The following is an 8,643-nucleotide window of genomic DNA, read 5'->3' as shown; positions in this document are numbered from 1 at the left end:
CCTCCCAGTGACTGTAACACAGCCCAGATTTCAATATAGAAGGTTTGTTTGTATTCACTGGGGGGAGGTTGTACAGTTAACGTGATATTTGCATGTATAAAATATGTACAAAGTATTCAATTGCCACTTGAAGGTAGCAAGAAATATTTTTAATTAACTACTATTTTCTCAGTTGTCACTAAGAATCCGCAAAATAAGAATTTTTTGTCCTTTTTCACCTAACATGGCAAAATGAATAATCACAATAAATCAAAATAAATATTTATCAATTCTATACATATACAATAGTAACTCTCTATGCTTTTCCTTTTGCACTAATAAATCTTGATTTTGTGCATTGGCATTCACTTGTGTAGTCTCTGCAATTAAGTATGTAAATTTGAAAACTTCATCTATAAATGATTGAAGAGATATTTCCGTAACACTTTGCGTACATATGGCTTCCTGACAGTTTGTGGCTAAATGAAACATGCATGCAAATAAAGCTCCCATCTTTATGTTTAAACTCAGGCTTCCAAAACATCCAAAGCTTGGGCAAAACACGCTATCACCTAGGACAGTAGTTCTGTTTGGAGTCTTCCAGACATCTGATACTATCTATTTACTGGGTTCCTCTTAACCAGCTAATCTGCTTTAGCTTTAAAAATATGTTTTCATATTCATATCTCCTCCTCCAAAAGGAAGAGAGGAAAAGTAGTCGGTACTTCCATGACTAAGGCTTTATTTCAGTGTGTATATTCTAATTAATTTCTTCATAGCATAATTCCTTTGACATTCATGGACAGCAATATCCCTGAGATTATACTTCTGACTCCGCAGATGAAACTGTGCTAACAATGAAGTTTTGGACAAATACAGGCTTGTGTGTAGTGAGGTATCAGTAACTTATTTTGGGTGCTCATCCCGACACAGTGTGACCATGCAATATCTTTGCAGTTACCAGCAAAATGCAGTAGCAATACAGCGCCTCTCAAATAAATCTTAGACCACAGTATAGGAAGATCCCCTACTAACTTGTGGATATGAGCTGCAAAAGAGGTCAAATCTCACACCATCTTTTTAAGACAAGCTGAACACCAGCTCTGAATAGAAAGATTTAATACCAGTGTGAGCACCTAACTAGATAAAACTACAGGGAGGATACTGCTTTGGAAATACAACCCTTAGTGCTTTCCTCAAGATTTTTACCTTACTTACTATTCTTCTGCCTCGAAAGAGAGAAGGAAACCAGGCCCTGTTGAAAACTTATGATTGTATAATATTTATTTCATAAATAATATCTCTATGCACAGCAGTGCTTTAATATGTCAACTGTAACTTGGATTGTGTCCTTTAATCTATCACGTACTGTGCGCGTGCTACAAAAGAAACAAATAATTCATGAGTAGAGCTCTATGCGATATGTATGATATATGAACCCTCCTCTGAAGTGGAATATATGCCATACATCATGGTACTGAGATATGATTTTTTTATTGCATAAATAATCTATTTAAATTTTATTTATCTTTCATGACACACTGAGTGCCTATAGGGCATCAAGTATTCAAAGCACTAATAACACAGAATTTTTCCTCAGGAATAGACTGATACTACAGATAATGGACTATTTTGTGAAAATATTTGTGAACACTGGACAAATTCAGTAATTGTTCGAGCAGTAAAAATGGGACTTCTTTCCAGAAAACTCAAAATACTCTGTTTTGAGATTGTTAAGAAAAACACTTAGACTTTTAATGTCAAAATAGATTGAACTACTATTAAAAAGAGAGGGAGAGAGAAGGCAGCAGATAGTAAAGGACTACGTGGCTTAAAAATAAGGTATTATGATGGTACCCTTCTCGCTCTCCTCCCACAGGTTTTTTCTTCAATATAGTGACTGAATAAAAGACTCACTGCTCAAAAAGCTACTGCCCTTGGCCGCCCTGCTTGGATATCAAATCCTTTTCTGCTATTTTTCACTATTCTTAGTCTCGTCCCTTCAGATGGGCTTGACATTTCTCCTGCCTTAACAGGGCCTTGTAAGAAGTCCATACTCCCATCCCTCAATATTCCTGCTCACCCCGGCCAGCGATGATGTGTCCCCTGCAGTCAAAACTGTTTTTTTTCTCATCTGTTCCTGTATTCCTGAGGGGGACTCTGCAACGTTTCCCTTCTTTCTCCCCTCCCTCACGTGAATACGCTCATTATTTTATAACATGTCCTTTTCTAAATATACGTAGTACAGGAGAAGTCCATGCCAGTAGATGAGATCTAGTGCTCGCAGAAGGAAGCAAGGCTAGACAAAGAGGTTTTCAGGAGTGAGATAAAACACCAGCAAAAAACAATACAGTCAAAAATCCTAAAGCTAGCTAAACCCAAGAGAGATATAAAATGTGCACTTGTGGTAAACTGTACAAGCTTTACAACTTCTGCCTCACTCCCACAACGTCTTAGGAACAGACCTGATCATGTGTTGTTTGCGTATCAGACAGCTGTAACTCCATAAAGATGCCCTAGAGATCCGTTAAGCAGTGAGAAGAATGTCTTTGTGGGTGTGTGGGGTGAGGGGGCTCAGAGGCTTCAAGGAAGCAGAAAACACAGTAAGAAACGGGCAGTGTAGCGACTACAGGGAGCATCCACTTGAGTGGTTCTTATCCAGCTTGTAAATAGCCAAGATTTCCTCACAAGCCTGCTGTGTTTTAAGAGCTGTAGTTTCTAATGAAAAGTATTTTCTGTTTCATGTCTTATCTGCATGCTTTTATTATGAAAGAATTTCTATTATATACTGACACCTAAGAAAGAGCTATTGTCATCGTTACAGTTTTCTTGCAACATATTAGCTTTTTGGTTGCACTTTTGTTAATGAGTTTTCTTGACAATAAGATATTGTTGAGATAACAGAGTGGTGTTAGCTTTAGCATTAGCCTTTTATACAGCCCATCTGAGAGTGCATCTGTTTAGTTGCCATAAGCAGCCACTTTGCTGCAATCAGTAAGCCCGAGGCTGGGCATCTACTGTCCTACCTGCAGTCAGCAATGCCCCCGTCAATTGTCCACAGCCAGCGTTCCTCCACACGAGAAGTCAGCGGCAGCACTTAAGCGTACCAGGGCTCCTTTTCCAAAGAAAATGGGGACACGCTCCTGCCTACCAATACCGATGCCGTACACTCAGATTTCATCCTTACATGTACTGAGGACACGACCGACATGAGCACCGAGACTTAAGAGCTGGGAAGGACTCCTGGATCCCCTTGCTTAGGATATAATCATCGTAGCTCTTCCAGGTGAGCTCAACAGCACTTAACTCTCCAAAAAAATCAAGCAAGCAGCAGATGAATTGCAGTGACAAAGAAATTGCTTCAAAACAAGGCAGTACATGTTAGTTGCTGCAGTTGAGACTTCTGAGGTTATACGGGAAAAGAAAGCAAAGCTTACATGCATGACATTGTTTCAGCGCAACAGTGTTCCAGGACACCCTCCCTGTCACTGAACTGGCACCCAACAGCTTATTTCAAATTCTTTTCATGAGCTTTGCCCATCACGTTTGTCCATCATATCTGCTTACAGGTCTAAAATGGTGGCTTTTTCAAATATTCACAGCTTTTGCTTTACACCAAGGTAGACACATCTAGGTGGAAAATATGGTCTTCATTTCCTGTTCTGAAATAGAAACTCATTTCCTAAGTTTTAGTAGTTCACACTAGAGAGATGAGCAGGTAAAAGCTACTACAATTTCCTTATAACAAGGTAAACATCCACTGAAGATAAAATGACTAGCACTGTCATACTTCACACAGCACTCCATGTTTCTAATAATTTTGAAAAGTGTTTGCATGGCCAGGGTTCCTTCAACATTTTAATTGCTCTGAAAAATGTCATGACTGAGAAAGATGTAATGGATGTACATGTTAGATAAATAAGAAAACACCCATGAAAAGTGTTGCAGTTGGGAAATAATATCATTAAAGTAATTAATTCCTTCCTTTACAGAACTCTGCAAAATTGCTGAGTGAGAAATTATCCTCCTCTTCCACTGGTAATATTTTAGTCATAAAATGCAAGGACTGTTCTGTTTCGATTTTGGGTTTGTTTGGATTTTTTAGACTTTCAATAAAGGAGGATAACATATTCTAAAAAAGTCATACTAAGAAAAAGGAAAAAAGCCAGTCTTTCCAATGTAGGAGGCATTACAGCGCCGATGCTTTTCAATTCTACAACAGGTAATGCCTTTTTGAAATATGGACAGAAGGCAGCTGCTCATGGCACTTGTTAATAGCAAGTACTACATCACACTACTTATCCCTTTATGCCTTCTAATATACTCAATATCAAATTTTCCTGTAATTTAGTGCCTATTTCTCCAAGACTTCACTGATTACAAAATTCAAATTTTGATTAGAATTTCAAACATTGTAAAGGACATTGAGGATCATGAACTTTATCTGTGTACTCCTTTAGAAGTATTAGTTCATTCCCATGTCAGCTTAATAAAACCATCTCAAAAGTCTTTCACTACCATACACTTATGAAGTCTTTGTATGCAGTTGTTTGGGGTTTTTTCTGAGATATTTTTTATTTTTGTTTGTTTAAAAGATCAACACTAGAAATTCTTATGGATCACAGTTACAATCCAAAGGTTCAGATCCAAAGATTCAGATTTTAATACAGCAGATACCTCTGTAACAATGTAAGACAGAGAAACGCTGGAAATATGCACTTACAGGTGACCTCACCTTTGCCAATAAAGACGGCAGAGTCAAAGCTATTCATAACAGCTACTAATAAGGAAACACTGCTAACGGGAGAGTTGACAGTGACAAAGAAGTCACAAATGCAGGAGAAGGCTTTGCTTTAATTTTACCTTAGCATATTTACAGTACTATATGATAAAACAAGAATAAATTTTATCTGATGGAGTTATATGATAAAATAAAAATGTAATAATGGAGCAAGTTGACTGCAGGATGATTTGGTGAAGTAACATAGGGCTAAGGGATTTTTTTAAGTTTCAGAAGGACAAACTTGGGTAACTAGTTAGAAAAGATAATGAGATTAAAGCGTTCAAGTCCTCAACTACAGCAGAAGGCAAAGGTTTTTCAAGGCAAAGATTAAAAACTTCCTGGGAATTTCCAGCTTAAGCAACAGGACAAAATACGAAGGGAAAGGCATCAACTGCAGAAGGATATAAAACTATTTCCAAAAGCAGGCTCAAAACAAGCATATATTTTGAAAATATCAAAGTGTACAGATCAACTGAGAATTATCAGAATTGAAGCTGAGCTATAACTCTGGAGGGAGATTTAATAAACAGCAAAAGTTTCTTAAGCCATAAAAGGGAAAGATGGAAAATGAAGAAAGACATCAGATTTTCAGTGACTTTCAGCCAAAGTCAATTTAGTTGTAGTCCCCAAATTAAATATACTGCTTCTGTGTTCATTAAGGACATTAGTACTTAACAACAGAACAAACTAAGGGGGGGAGAATAAGAATATTATTCACCATATTAGGATTAAAAAGTGTAAATGGAAATTGTAACATCTAAAGGAAAGCAAAAAAACCCAAGCACTTAAAGGCCTTGGGTTGGGAAATTCAAATTGCCATTACAGATATGAAATAAAGAAAAATGGCACACGGGAAAAGGACTTTAATTAATCTATCGAAGTGAGTTGTTATTTATGAATACAGAATAACCAATGTCTTATCTGTATTTAAGAAAGGGGAAAATAAAATGAGAGCACGTAAAAACCTGTTAGTCTGACTGCAGTAGTATTATCAGCTTCAGAAGAACTTCTAGAAGAATTGTTTGGATGAGAATCAAGATGAGAGAATAAAGACAAGCCTTGAGACCACCGTGGATTTGCCAGAAAAAAAAAAATAATCTACTGTGTTGAAAGATGTGGATAGGAAAGTTCTCTGAGTATCTGTTTGGAACGTCTGTTTTCCTCTTGCTAACATTTTTGCATGTTAATGTTTATAAGTTTTTGTTAAGGACACGAAGCTTAAAATTATTATCAAAAGAGAAGAGGACATGAATATGACACAGAAAGTAATGCACGATGTTGCTGGGCAATCAGTATAAAATGAAACTTAATTTATAAAAGATTCACCTGTGGCTACTACAAGGATCTTCTGCTAGAGTAGGTACACATTATGTGACAAAAATTTTAATTTTGGGTGCACTGGCTGATGAAAGAGCTGACTATGAGCTACAACTGTGGAAAAAAGGCCAGTTGGTTGTTCTCCATGCAACCACTCATGGCTTGCATTAGGCATAGGTATCTCAAGCCAGCCTCCAGCACACACCTCCTAAATCATGAGCTGAAGCCTGCCAGCATCTCTAGAAAACTCCAGGTGGTTACGGAGAGCTCAGAACTGTGCTCCTTGAGCCCAAGTTTCCTCCTCCTGTCTCTTGCTACTTTTTTTCAGTCTTCTGTTCCAAACAGACCCACCTAACCCTATTCCAGTTTTGCCTGTTCATCACTTCAGACCTTCCCGCATAGGGTTCCTTGGCCACCAGCCACAGCGATGAAGGAATCTTGTCCTTCATAATCCCTGAGGACAGTTAAAAGCACTTGTCATGCTGTTAGCATCTAATGTTTCAATGACTTTACATCAATTTACTAGCAGTATTTGTGGTGATGTGTTAGAAATTAACATACAGTGGCATTATTATTCTTTCAGAAGCCCAAGAAGAAAGCAACTGCATGTTCTTTATACCTTCAGGCACATCTGCCAAAATAACCATAGGGCACTCTGCCACAACTCCCTAGCGTGTCCTCCAGTCACTTAAAAACAATATGCCTCTCCCTGAAATTGCTGGTGACTACAGAAACCTTGCATTAATCACTACATTTCCTGCCACTGAGTATGTATGATTACACACAACCTCAAGAAGCCAAGTGCTTCGTTCAAAGGAATGAAACAGTGCCCGTGAAAAAAACAGCTGTATTGCCTGGATGAGAGGAAGAGTGAGAGGGGTGGCCACACACAACAGGTACATAAGGAATCAACACCTCCACAGCTTCTCAGCCTCTACAAGAGTGATTTGGTCTATTATCTTATACAGCTTGTATACAACAAAACTAAACGTATCTTTATCTGACAAACACCTCTCCTTTGCCAGCTGGTGCTTCCACATTGCTTCTACTGAAGCCTCCCGATGGCACATGCCACCCCACAGCAAGACAGCTGTACCACACCCAGTTAGTCATAGAGAAGAACATGGATCAAGCCAATGAGTTCCAACAAGTTTACAGATCTTCACCATTAGACACCTATGATATTTTTTGCTGACAGTGTGCAAACAAGGTTACCCTCATGTACCTTCAGTCCATTTACTCATCGGCTGAACTATTTACTTTTCAAGCTGTGACAAAAGCTTAAGTACAAATTAACTTTGTGGCATACGTGCTGCAACTGTCAATCTGCAGCAGTCCAGTCCCTCATGAATTGCTGGCTACAGTAGAGTGAATTACATTGCTGCTTACCCCATGTAGCAATAAACCTCTTCCTCCTGGTAGCTCCTTATCTTGCTTGCTCCCCACATTGGATGCTAACTGTTCCACAGACTTTCTGATTTTTAGCCTGAACTGTAAGCGTACACATCTGACTTGAGTGCACAGAAATTCCCCCGACCTATGCCCAATTTTTAACCATTTCCTTGTCTTCCCTGCTGGATTTACACCTCTCCTCCTGAAGCTGGTTCTCCAGCTTAATGCAAGCACCAGGCTGATGCTGCCTTCACCATAATTCTAGCACAGGATTAGCCACTATTACTGCACGTTTACGTACCAGTTATAAAAACAGAGGGGATAGTTCCTTGTAGATATGAAACTATTAATGCCGTTGTAGTAATTGTATTTATAGCTACCACACTAAGAACATTCTGCAAATAAATTAAAAGTGATATTTTACAAGGCCACTAGAATGGCATCAGTAGAAAATTAAAATACCTTTTCACATTACTACCAACAGGGTAAAGCAATAATGACAGCAGTGTTATCAATCTCTGACTATGTCTTATTAAGTAATTTAAACATTCTTAACAAAGTGTAGACTGAATGAAAAGAACATGTACCGAGCCAAAAATTAAATTATAAATACCACGAAACAAAAGGGTAGGTATTCTGCAAAAATTAACTGAAGATCAAGTTTAAATCGAAACTGAAAGTACATTAAAAGTTGACAAATGATGCTATTAAAACTCAGCAAAATCTAATATAGATGATACCAGAGAGGAATAATCTGTTCAAAAACAGTTTTTACTATATTTATAGCTCCTACAGTTTAGGAAAGAAAAAGAGTAGACAATTCGTAAACAGAATTTGTATTCTGGGCAAGTCTACAAAAAGAAGTCAAATCATATAAATGTGCTTGCACATGGAAGAAAGCAGGCAGTAGATTTCATATTTGCCGTAATCTAAAATTTAAGGTCACTGGACTGAGAAGTGGTAGTCTTATAATAAAACTCGCGCTCTGCCTGACTTGCTGAGACCAGAGACCAGTTGTTTCAGGGATTTTTTGATTTGTAATATAAGCAGTAAAAAAAAAAAAATAAAAAGACTTGAAGAGCTGCATACAGAAGCAGCATACAACCTGTGAAAAAAATCTAGTTTTGATCTGCAAGGTGTTGATTATACAATAAATTATAATGAACATTTTA

The sequence above is a fragment of the Pygoscelis adeliae genome, unplaced genomic scaffold (genome assembly GCF_000699105.1).
Source record: "Pygoscelis adeliae isolate BGI_AS28 unplaced genomic scaffold, ASM69910v1 Scaffold31, whole genome shotgun sequence".
Taxonomy (NCBI): domain Eukaryota; kingdom Metazoa; phylum Chordata; class Aves; order Sphenisciformes; family Spheniscidae; genus Pygoscelis; species Pygoscelis adeliae.
The sequence above is the reverse complement of the archived record's forward strand: the minus strand, read 5'-3'. Positions refer to the sequence as shown.